This window comes from Acanthochromis polyacanthus, chromosome 2 (genome assembly GCF_021347895.1).
Source record: "Acanthochromis polyacanthus isolate Apoly-LR-REF ecotype Palm Island chromosome 2, KAUST_Apoly_ChrSc, whole genome shotgun sequence".
NCBI lineage: Eukaryota > Metazoa > Chordata > Actinopteri > Pomacentridae > Acanthochromis > Acanthochromis polyacanthus.
The window spans coordinates 27812887-27825959 of record NC_067114.1 but is presented as its reverse complement, the minus strand read 5'-3'; the positions used below and the strand labels follow the sequence as shown (position 1 = coordinate 27825959).

The 13073-nt window shown below is 36.4% G+C and overlaps 1 protein-coding gene and 1 long non-coding RNA gene across 2 annotated transcripts in view; both read right to left on the bottom strand.

Annotated features, from left to right (window-relative positions):
- si:ch211-186j3.6 (neural-cadherin) overlaps positions 1–13073 on the bottom strand; it is a 416158-nt gene that overhangs the window by 326111 nt on the left and 76974 nt on the right. The window lies entirely within an intron of this gene.
- Positions 72–1509, bottom strand: LOC127532984 (uncharacterized). Its single transcript, XR_007940593.1, has 3 exons — positions 1316–1509; positions 479–587; positions 72–319 (listed from the first exon to the last, which is right to left on the bottom strand). It is a non-coding gene; the product is annotated as an uncharacterized LOC127532984 (long non-coding RNA).

Sequence of the window (13073 nt, the reverse complement as noted above, 5' to 3'; positions counted from 1 at the left end):
ACAAAATTTGCATCTCTCATCACAAATTTCTGTTCATTCATCCAAAGTGCATGAGTAAAATACAAAACAGGTGAAGTACTAAAAAGATTTATTTTCTAGAAAAGCCAATAGTCAACAATGCAGTTTAATTCTGGGACAGTTGCTCCAGCACCGACACCATGCGTCCCATCAGTGCAACCAAGGTTTTCATTCATCTTCTGGATGTTCTGGAGCATGGCAGAGGTCACGTCTTGGTGTCTTCCAATCTGTTCCAAGAAACGTTCCTCTGACCTCTCCAGATACTGCAGAGGATCCACAGCAGCTTCCTGGTTCCCTTTTCCTGCATAAAAGCACCAAAAAGTACGAGTTGTCAGTAATTATTTTCTATTTTCATAAACACAGTTAACTTAAAGTAAATGTTCTATTTTGTGATTTTAGGATGGGTCAAAAGATAACATACTGATCATGTTGATGTCTGCATAGTCTAAACAGATCTTACTTGATTTGGTCTGTAGAGAGGAGGACAGCGTGGAGGAGCTGCAAGACGGAACCAGTAAGCTGCAGACTAGTGCTCCTGGTAACTGGACCTCATCATCCAAGGCCGACAACTAAATAAAATGAACAAGACATGCTGTTGATAGCATCTGTAATACAAATGATTTTATCCATTAACTGATTTATTGCTTTGTCCATACAATGTTAGAAAGTCTTACAAATAATACCTGTAATAATTTCCAACAGTGATAAATGCCTTGTTTTATTTTACAACAAAAAACACCAAAAGCATCTGTGTATAAGAAATCAGTGCATTGGATTTCCACATCTGCAAAGCTAGAAAATCACACATCAGAATTTCACCTTGAAATTATGAAAATAGCTGCAGATTACCAGTACTCTTTACTTCATTGTGTTAACTTGATCATTTCAATCAGTTTTTTAGACTTGTATTACTGATACGAAACATAATCAACACATAAATTAAAATGTGTTCGCAAAGAGTTCACTGGTTCTTCAAGGGAAATTTCAATGATAACCATATAGTTCAGTAATATGATTAATGGGTCATTGTGTAACAGCGTGGGAGGTTCTGAATACAGGTCTTGGACTGAAATATTGCTGCTGCTTTCCTCCGGTTTTATAAGGAGTTGTTTCATAGCTTGTTAGCTTACCAGCGGCTAACTGGCTGGCAAACAATAGTTGAACGCCAACCTCTAATCACTGATCCGGTGTCCGGACCGCGTTAGCTGGCGGAACGTTCATAATACTGATGTGGGACTGTTGTAGCTAGCGTATTCATAGTAGGATAACAGCAGGATGTTGGAGAAATAAAACTTACCATTATCAGGATCGCTGGTCTGCATGGCAGACTCTTAGCGCATCGCACTGCTTGAATGTCTGTGTGTTTCAGGCCGATTTTAAAATAAAACTCAATAAAATTCTCGTCCGGGTGAGTGTCCTTCGTTGTCGCTTCGCCATACGGACATGTCCCTTCCGGGGCTCGGTAGGAAAAAAAGATTTGATATATATATAATGAAACTTGATATATATATAATGAAAGTTGATATATATATATAATGAAACTTGATATATATATAATGAAAGTTGATATATATATATATAATGAAACTTGATATATATATAATGAAAGTTGATATATATATAGTGAAAGTCGATATATATATAATGAAACTTGATATATATATAATGAAAGTTGATATATATATATAATGAAACTTGATATATATATAATGAAAGTTGATATATATATAGTGAAAGTCGATATATATATATAATGAAAGTCGATATATATATATATAATGAAAGTCGAGATATATATATAATGAAAGTTGATATATATATAATGAAAGTCGATATATATATAATGAAAGTTGATATATATATAATGAAAGTTGATATATATATATATATATCAACTTTCATTATATATATATCAAGTTTCATTATATATATATCAAGTTTCATTATATATATATCGACTTTCATTATATATATATCAAGTTTCATTATATATATATCAAGTTTCATGTCCCTTCCGGGGCTCGGTAGGAAAAAAAGATTTGATATATATATAATGAAAGTTGATATATATATATAATGAAAGTCGATATATATATAATGAAACTTGATATATATATAATGAAAGTTGATATATATATATAATGAAACTTGATATATATATAATGAAAGTTGATATATATATAGTGAAAGTCGATATATATATATAATGAAAGTCGATATATATATATATAATGAAAGTCGAGATATATATATAATGAAAGTTGATATATATATAATGAAAGTCGATATATATATAATGAAAGTTGATATATATATAATGAAAGTTGATATATATATATATATATATCAACTTTCATTATATATATATCAAGTTTCATTATATATATATCAAGTTTCATTATATATATATCGACTTTCATTATATATATATCAAGTTTCATTATATATATATCAAGTTTCATTATATATATATCGACTTTCATTATATATATATCAAGTTTCATTATATATATATCAAGTTTCATTATATATATATCGACTTTCATTATATATATAATTTCCTAAACGGCATGCCATATATATATATATATATATATATATATATATATATATATTTGTTATTTTATTAGAGGACGATATCCATTGAAACGCACATTTGTACATATGTATTGTTTTCTGCCAATAAAAAAAACTTGCTAAAAAAACAACTTCAAATTTCCAACTAAAGCTAAATGTTTTTTTATAGTTTAACATTACATTCGTCTGCATTTTCTAATATTATTGTTTTTGAAGTTTTTTGCCTTAGTTTAAATATGTATGACTCAATATACAACAACCAAAGTTAAAGAAAAATATTTTGAAGGTTTGAAATTTAGTTTTAATCATTGTGTAATATACGCAGACCTTATTTGACTTACTCCTAACTTACTATGCTCATTCTGGTAACAGTTTATTCATAAAGTCTGTTGGATATGAAGTCTGAAAAGAACAAAAACATGTTATGAAAAACAATAATTCAAGGTATAAAACATTTTTCTCAAAAAAAGTAATTGACAGTATTATTATTTTTGAAAACTTCTTTTAACAGGTAAGGTACCGTAAATGAAATTTAATAGGCATCTGGAAACATAATTATCTTTTATATAAAAAATCTTTTCATTTCTAGGTACAAGGACAACTATGTTAAGAGTTTGCAGAAAGATGCAGGTGAGGTTTCTAATGAACACGAGATGTTGTCGTTATTCTGTACAGCCTATGTTTGCAGTGTTTGTTCACTTTTCACCTAAAATGAACCTGATTTTGACTTGGAGTTGATTTTATTGCTCACTGCATGGATGTAACATAGAGACTCCATCTAAAACCCCTCTCACTGTGCTGCATTCTCAAAAAATGTTCAGTCCACTGCTGACAGAGATTAAAGCACTTGAGTATTGTGTCAACCTGGCACATCTGAAAGTGGATAACTGAGACTCAACTGTGCTTCAGCTTAGCTCACCCTGCTGTGATCCAAGATTAGCCACCTTGCAGCGTTAAGACTATTTTGGAATTTAACCCACTTAACCCTAGGCTAACCGGCAGCGAAGAAGGGGGCTTATTTAGCAGCCTTTAGCCACCCAGAAAGAATGTGCCGTGAATTTACAATGTGACTGGTGCTGACGTGGTAAAGCCCTCTCAAAATATAGTACCCTTTTTGTACTGATGCTGACTCCCATCTCCAGCATGCTGTGCTCCAGCTCCTGCCTCCAGCTTTGACATCCTCACAGAGGCTACAGGGAACTATGTCTCTGTTCCCACAGTCTCTGCCTGGAATAAATGTGCTGTGTCACAGCATCAACATCACTCAAATCATGAGACTTGTTTTATTATAAACATCTACATCCATGTCAGTGGGTCTATCTGCCTCTCCATCTGTATGGTTCCAAGCGATTTTATGTTTGTGTCCCACTCATCTCTGTAGAGTGATGTGAAATGGCAAGTCGTCAGACCGACAATCTGCTGTGGGCTGTCATTATGGAGGAACCCTCAGTGTGTGTGTGTGTGTGTGTGTGTGTGTGTGTGTGTGTGTGTGTGTGTGTGTGTGTGTGTGTGTGTGTATGCTTGTTTGTGCGAGTACATATATATGCTTGTGTACATTTAAGCCAATGTAAGGACATCACAGTTTAATTTTACCCAACAAAGCTCAAGTGTAAACTCTAAATACTGACACAGCCGACGCCCCCAAACGCACACACACGCAACCACAAACACACACAGACAAATACACACGGAAAAGTATACTAATGCAGCTGGTGTAGACAGGCACAGTTTTTATGAGTTTATCCACATATATGACTGCTACAATGCAACACGTTTGACCCTCTGAACCCCAGAACCACTAGTGAGTTTGAAAGGCATTTGTCTTTACAAAATCACCAAAATGTCCTTATTTGTCTACCAAAAACTGAAAAGCAAAGGGTTATCGGATTTTCAACTTTCCGACAGTCCTTGACCAACTTTTTTTTCATTTAACTCATTCAACCAGGAAATTGAATGCAAGAATAAAAATGTATTATTTTTCTTCAAAACCATTTTATTCTAGATGTCTTATTTTAAAATTTGCCAAAAATAAAGCACTTTCTCTGACTGGATTCAGTAAAAAACAGATTCAGTACTCCTTGCCACAACCAAGAAGCCATGAGCGACTTAGCTGCACTGCAGGGTGTGTTGACAAAAGTATGAAAAAGTATGGAAGACAATTACAATTAAAGTAGTGAAAAATCTATAGTATGCAGTCACCTTTTTTGTTTGGGTGGCACCATTGAAAAACCACTCGAACAAAACATGCTGCATGAACTGAGCATGATGTTTTTTTGTTCTTTTTTCCCCCATAGTTCAAAAAGACATTAAACTTTTCTTCTTCTGTGATTCTTGGCATTATAACTGTGTAAGACTCCATAAAATACATTTTGGAGGTATCTCTATGTCTAACCATGGCTAGACCGTTTCCATAAAGGTACAAGATTTTATATTACAGTGAAAAATGAGGCCAAGGTGATCAAAAATGTAACTGGCCCTGAAGTTGCAGCTTAAAAACAACAGCTGCAACTTTTTCAAGGAACAAAAATCCAACTTCCTGGTTCATTTATGTAGCGGCATATTTACGGATGGATGGATGGATGGATGGATGGATGGATGGACGGACGGAGGGACTGATAGATAGATAGACAGACAGACAGACTCTTATTTATCCCGCAGTGGGGAAATTTACAACACCAGCAAATAGAAAAACAGTTTGAATAAAAAAGAGCAGCACATAGTGCATAGATATAGTTATTTTCTACTTCTAGAAGAAAAATACAAATGTTTACAGCTTCTACGAAAATGCACAGTTTCATTATTTACATTTTTATTGCACAGTTTGTAAGTGGGTGAACTGAACTACAGGCTTGATTGTAAAGTCTGACTGCAGCAGGAAGGAAGGACCTGCAGTATCTGTCCTTTACACATCACGGGTGAAGCAGTCTGTCTCTGAAGGAGTTGCCCAGTGATGTTACTGTTTCTTACATGGGGTGGGAGGTGTCCTCCATGATAGACAACAGCTTGTCATCATCCTCCTGTCTCCCACTACCTCCACAGGATGAAGGGGGCAGCCTGGCTGTGGGTGGAGTTTCTGTGGCTGGACCAGTGCTTAAAACTTGGATCAGTCAATGTTTGTAATAGGTAGAGAACCTATAGAGCCAGCATATAATTTATATGAAACTCAAGATGAATTTCATCTCATTTCATTTTTACCTCCGCCAGGAGGTTATGTAATCACTGGAGTTTGTTTGTCTGTCTGTGTGTGTGTCTGTTTGTCTGTTAACAGCATAACTCAAAAAGTCATGGACGGATTTTCACCAAATTTTTACAGGATGTCCGGAAGAGCAAGAGTAAGAATCGATTAGATTTTGGAGGTGATCCGGATCACCGTCTGGATCCAGGATTTTTTTGAAGGTCGAAGGACAATTGAGAGATGACCGCCAGGCAGACAAACAGATGGCATGGCGGAGGTATGCGCTCTACGAGTGCTTTTCTAGTTTCATTATGTGACAGTTGAAAGACTATAAAGTTTCTTCCATTTCAGTTCTTCTGGATGGACGATTACAAGAAGCATGAGCAATGCTTAAGAATTGGATTATGTGCTGCTGATGCAAACTTAGAAGTTATGTTGAACCTTATCCAGCCTCAGATTCAGCTTGAGACTTTGCCAGGCCCCTAGTTAGGATTTAATCATTAATAATGTCATATTCACATATAGGGCTGCAAGTAACGCTGCGCTGCATCGTACATATATTATATGTGATAATATATATATATTATATTATATTATCTGCCTGTAGTGGGCAGATTTTAGGGACAGAGGGAAGAGAAAACAAATCTGCAACCCTGAGAGCAACTAAGAAGCCATAACTGACTCAACTGTGACTATTCCCCTGAACTGCAGACTGTGTTTCCACAAAGCAGAGAGGAGACGATGTAGGTATACAGCGGAATCAGTTGTCAGCAAGTTGTTGGAAGAGACATTCAGCATGGTGAAAAGTCTTTCTACAGTTGTGCCAAATAGTGTGAAAAACGTAGTCTGTAGAGGCTGTGTAAATGTTAAGAATTAAATATCTATTTTACTTTATTTTATTATTTTGATCTTTATTTTACCAAGTAAAAAATGTTTGTGAACCAGTTCTCATTTACGAACATGGCCTGGCCAAGAGGCGCCAGCAATAACAAATACACATGTAAATTGCAGACACAAATAGACATATAAACAGAACAGAACAAAAGTAAGCAGGTCAACAAGTAGGAAGCATGGAAGCATATGAATGTGAGTGAAAAAAAAAGGTGCATGAAATGTCGGAAACTGTGTGCTATGTATGTATGTTTGTAAGTAAGGTCCAAAGTGATGAGCAGGAGCAACAGCTAACAACCATCTGTTGGAGTTTGAGCTTGAAAATGGTGAGTGGCGTCAGAGTTGCAAGTTTGAGGATGTTTTGTAATGTGTACCAGTTGTTAGCTGCTTCAAAGTGAAAGGAGTTACGGCCAAAAATAGTAGAAGCATTGGGGATAATGAGCTTCATGTGTTGACTAGACCTATTGTGATATGAACTATGGACAGGGTGAAGAAGACAAGATAGGTTTGCAGTGTTAAAGCCGCCAGGTATGAAGGGAAGACCACCTCACCAATTTATATAGATCGCAGTGGTGAGTGTCGAAGGGTGTGTTAATGGCGAAGTGGATGGCTGAGTGATAAAGAGCGTCCAATTTTTTGAGCACAGCAATGCAAGTGCAAATGTGGCTATATAGCATCTTTAGCCACATTTGTTTTCAGTATTGGAAAGAAAATATTACAGCATATTACATTCCACATCATTATTATTTGTACACATGGATAATATGACACACAATCTTATTATTAACATCACATGCTATTGTACTGATCTTGGTGGCAACAACGTGCAAACAAAAGCATGGAAGAGTACGACTACATGGTCTTCTTTGTCAGAACTTAAGGATCAATGCAACACTCAGTGTCAACCTATAGTTAGTGGAAAACAGAGCAGCTTTCGAAGACTAGATGTCTCTGTTCGTGGTCCTGATAAAGCTGACACTTTCATACTGGAGTGGCTTGAGTAACTGTTTGTGTCATGTTGTATTTTGCCAAAGATATCTGAACTACTAAACATTAATGACAAAAACAATGCAACTGAAGCATTTTATCTGTGTATAATAACCCCTACAAATACAGCACATGAGAAAATTCCAACCCAGCGTACAGTCAGCAGCTTGTGCCATGTATAATTTCACAAGACACACATTTCTCACTGAAAGTAAGTATAAAAATGTGTTAGTTCTGACTGATTTGTCTGTTTGGAGGCCAACATTAAGCACAGACATTAAACCCAGCACAAATTCAGTGAAGCACTCAAATCACATTGTGACAGTTCTTATTAGCTTCTGCAATAGGAGGAATATTTACAGCTAATGCAGGTGTTTTAACTCCATCAAGGATGCAACATTCTCATATCAAGCCTCTCTGATTACTACAGAGAAGAGGAAAATATGAAAACAGACAATCAGAAAATGTTTGTCGAGTCAAGAACCCTCAGACAAATAAGCATGAAATTAAACATGGCATGACACTCACAATAAAAGTAACCCCACACTTCATCAAACAGCTTTGCAGAGCTGTGAAGCACATCACTGATGTCTGCATGATGACATCCTACATGGCTGAGGCTGAATAAAAAGCATGGCGAGAAGGAGGATATGTACCAGAGTGGCAGATGTAAATCTGCTGCCAGAAACTTAATACAGGGATAGTTTGCAACAGATCAACAATTATATGAAATATTTTCTTAAAACAAGGTTCAAGGTCTCCTGTGGGAGAAATTTGTCTTAGATGAGTAAAAGCAAGCTGCACTGCACACACAAAACGAAACGCATGCTATTAAAAACACATATGCAACATATAATAAATAAATTAAAATAATTTAAAGAAAAAATCTAAAATACACACATACCCCCATACATACATACATACATACATACATATGTCCTTATGGGCACAACATTTGGCTACCTTCTTTTGGCAGCAGCACCTAACTGTTCATTAATGAACTTGACTGAGAGTGGGATAAAACAAAAATAGTTCTCTCCCAGTGGTTTCCCTTATGCGGTATAAAAGATTTGTCCATGCAGAGGTAAAAATTGACTTCTCGGTCCCTTTTGTGGAGTCCAGTTGTGCTCGATATTCTTAGTCTGATGTATATACGAAACAAGCTTCAGGGCTAAGACTTAAAGTGGAGACATTTTTAGGTGCTGCTTATTGAGCCATCACAACACCATTTCTCATTGTGTCCTGGGACATGTACGAGTACCCCGCACTCTTTAGAGCAGCTCCAGAGGCAGAACGAGTGCTGCACAGGTGAAAGCAAACACCAGCATTGATTTCACCTAAACCTAAACCAAATTAATGATGAAAGAAGGCACTGGTGTGAGCAGCATTTCACCTCCTGTGGCTTGTAATCTACTCTCACTCATTCCTCTCTAACCTAAACTGTTTCTCTCTCTCTCCTCTCATTGTCCCCCTCTATATTTGGTTTCTTCAACTCAGTGTTTCAAACTAATCCTACAGCTTTGCAATCCACTAAAGCAGGTTGAAGTTTGGTTTGTATTTGCTTGTCACATGTTCATGCTTTTGTCAACTTATAGTTAAGATTTAATCCTGGTTTCAGGTAAAATTTAGGTTTAGGTGAACCATTTTAGTACCATTACTGCAGTGGCATTCGGACCTATCACCATGTAAATGCTAATCATGAACCAAAAGCTAAAGTAATGCATATGTTACTATTAATCTGCATATCAATAGCCCTAATTCTTTGCTGTAATCCATTGTAGTGTATTATGAAAGTCCAAGCATGTGTCCCACTTTACTGAAACAGTAAAAATGGCTATAACAAAACTGCCATTGCTCATGCAAAAAAATAAAAAAATATTGGTTGTGATATTCTCATGTTGATGAACTTAGGTTCAAGCTTTTCTCATGCAAAACTAATAGAGCAAGTTTGTTATTTTATTTAATAGTCAAAAGGTCGTTAGCATATTTAACAAACAAAACTGGCACAGTATTAACAAGAAAACACACAAAATTATGTAAGTTGACACATTTAATTTACTATTTTTTCCAGTCTTTTAATATTTTGCAGGTAAATATAATAAACGTTTGAATCAGCTTTGTCATATAGTGCTATTGGTATCTTTAAGCATACAAGGACTCCAGTTCAATTTAAGTTCCATGAACACTTAACAGTTAATGATTTATATGAAACAGGGCTGATTTCAAATCAAAATCACTTTTAAAAAAGCAATGCATTTAGCAAATCACGAAGGTTGTAATTTAAAATGTATGTTAAGCAGCAGGTCTGACCCGGGGTTTAAGCTGATGCATCAGTGATTTTCCAAATTCATGTCATCCTCCTTGCGTGACAGTCACATTTTAGATGGTATCTCATGTGGATTATGTTCCATTACATTTGAAATCAAATTGCAATATTTATCAGGAAAAAATGCACTTAGATATTTCCCCAAATCATTCAGCTCTGATATAAAATGCTGCAGCACATACTGTAAATACCATTTCAGAAATTACACGCATACCCATAGAGCGGCCCTCTGAAAGTTGATGCAGTTAAAGATCCCTGATTGAACTAAATTTATGTATGTGGCCACATGTGTTGCCCTCTTGGTAACTTATGACAGAAGCTAAAACCTGACATGAATCCTGTTACTACTAGCTGATTATTTACTATTACGGAACATGACCTAGTGGGCGACCTGTGTGTGACAAAGCACCAGCAAGCAATTACCTGTCCAAGACATAATGTCACCAGTATGTGGCTGCACCTACTGTGAAGTGCACGTCTACAGGGATGATTAGGAAGCTGTAATCAGCCACAGTGTGACTAATAATGAAGAATGTTTACAATAAAAATCCAAACAAGAGTCAACTCAGAAAACTGGAATTCTGATTTTGGGCTACCTTATATACTCAATAAGACATGGACAGTATGCACTATCACAAGTTTAAATGACAGAGTCAGTGCAAAGTACAAACACGCACAAAAATCAGCACATGCTGCTCTCACTCACACAGATACACTGAGTCCCTCACTCTGTGTCCCCAAGGAAATGGGCATCACTGTCAATTAGGATCATTCTGCACAGTGGACAATGTACTTTACTTTACTACAGAAAAGCATTACACCCCCTCATTCTCCCTCTCTTGCTTCCCCTTTCTCTGTCACTCTCATACACAAACAGAGAAAAATAAGACACACATATTATGAATAGCAAAACCTCATGGGAGACTGAGACACTGACAGCCCATTACAATTCCGCAGAGACTTAGGATGGTTTACAGGCACGTAAAACTCACAGACAGAGACACGCACACACAGGCACACATATCCTTTAAACAAAGATATAAGGGTGTACATGCACACACACACACACACATATACAGTCTACCATCCAATCTACCCAGGGAGATGTGCGGCATATCTCTGTTTAGCAGAGTGCAGTGCTAGACACCGGCGGCACTTTAATATATTTTCAATTCAATTGTAACAATAGTGCACCCCCGTCAGCCCTGGACACTGAGAATAAAGACCTGCTTAAATACACTTCCATTAAAACTGCACTAAAGCAAGATTTCCTGCAATGATAAAGCCATCATAAGGACCTAAATCACAACAGCAGTCAGCCACACACAAGCACAAATTTTGACAATTCTCTGTATTTGCACAAACAGATATCTGGTGTCTGATAGCTCTGTCACAAACCCAAACTGCCTGTATCTCCATCCAGAGAAAATGAGGATTCACTGCTGTGAGATCTGTTGCTTATCTTTAGTTTTTGGAACTGTCTGAACAGTGGCTTGCTTTGAATGTGCAGTTACTGACACATTCCTACCCACTGATAAGCCTCACTTGATCTATGAAACACACTCTTTTTTGTTTGTTATTATTATTTTTATTTCTATTATTAGATAGGACCAGTAAAGGTAGAGAGGAAATCAAGAAATATACCGAAGAGGTCCATTCAGCCATGAATCAAACTGGAGACTCACTGTTTGACAGCATTTGCATCCATTTCACATGCACCCTAACCGTAGCTGCAGTGCTACTGGAAGGCATTGGAAAAGCACTCCACTGGGCATTCTGGTTGAAATCCATGTGCATCTTTTCAGTGCTTGAAGATTTATTCATCATTAAGGTGTTAACCAAGACAGCAAATAGAAATAAATTAAATATCCAAGGCTGTATTGACATTTAAGGGATAATGATGAGGTCCTAAATAAGGCTGGGACATTAACATGTTCATTTCGATTAATTAATTAATTAAAGAAAAAACAGTGCGCTAAAAAATTAACGCATTTAATGGCATCTTTCTCAGTTCCCTAATTTCTGGCACACTGATGCACACTCCAGCCCGGTAGGTGGTGGTAATGTACCTAAGGTCTGTTTGCCAGCCGTGAGAAGATGCCCAGGACACACTGATGTCAGCACACAAGAAAGTTTGGTGATCAGTAATGGAAGACAAGAGCACATTGAGCTTGTTGGGTGGAAAGTTTTCTCACAGGCATGGCTGTGAGTTTTCTTATCACTACAGCACTTCTAGCTTACGGTATCACCTCAATGTAAAACATGTCGCTGCGAGCGCCAGAGCTAATGTTAGCTACAACAGTCATGGTAGCAGAAAACAGTGTATCCATCCCACAATAGACCTCTTTTCAAGACACTGACAGGGCTTTAGTTTACAAAAACTCTTAAAATGTTGAACATAATCGCTATAATTGTACTTTGAGATCGCATTAATCTGTGAATGTAGTAGACAGATAAAAAATACACAAATTAATATCAATGAAACAAACATTTTTGTTGTTTAGGTTCATGTATGTCTATTCATCGATTCAGTCGTCAATCAAAATTTATTTGAATTTTAAAATTTTGCTTATAGTGTCAAATATTGCTATTTGACAAAAATGTGATTCATCGCGATAATTACAAAAGCCTGTAATTATAAGATTTTTTTTTTTTAATTACGTCCCACCAATAGTCATAACATCAGCTCATGGGCTGAGTAGCACTCAAGAAACTCTTCCGCCTTCAAAGTTGCTGGTAGCCTCTGATCAGCACAACGACTTCAGTGGTCTTCTCTACATAGCTAACACGACTGCACATTATTGGTAGAAGTGACATCAAAATGTTTTGCTTTTCTAGTATATGCGAGGATACTTTTAATCTGAGAACATCACAGGAGAAACATTGTTCATGCATCTTTCAACATAGTCTCCTTTAGCTTTATTGCACTTGGTCCATTGATCAAGATTTGCGATCACTTCATGGAAGGTCACCAATGCAATTATATCCAAAAATGGGAGTTATGCTGCTGTTTTTCAAGTGAGGACGAAAACTTTTACAAGTACTCACATATATTACAATTGTCACCAGATCACTTGAATTGTTACCGCATGTAGTGTT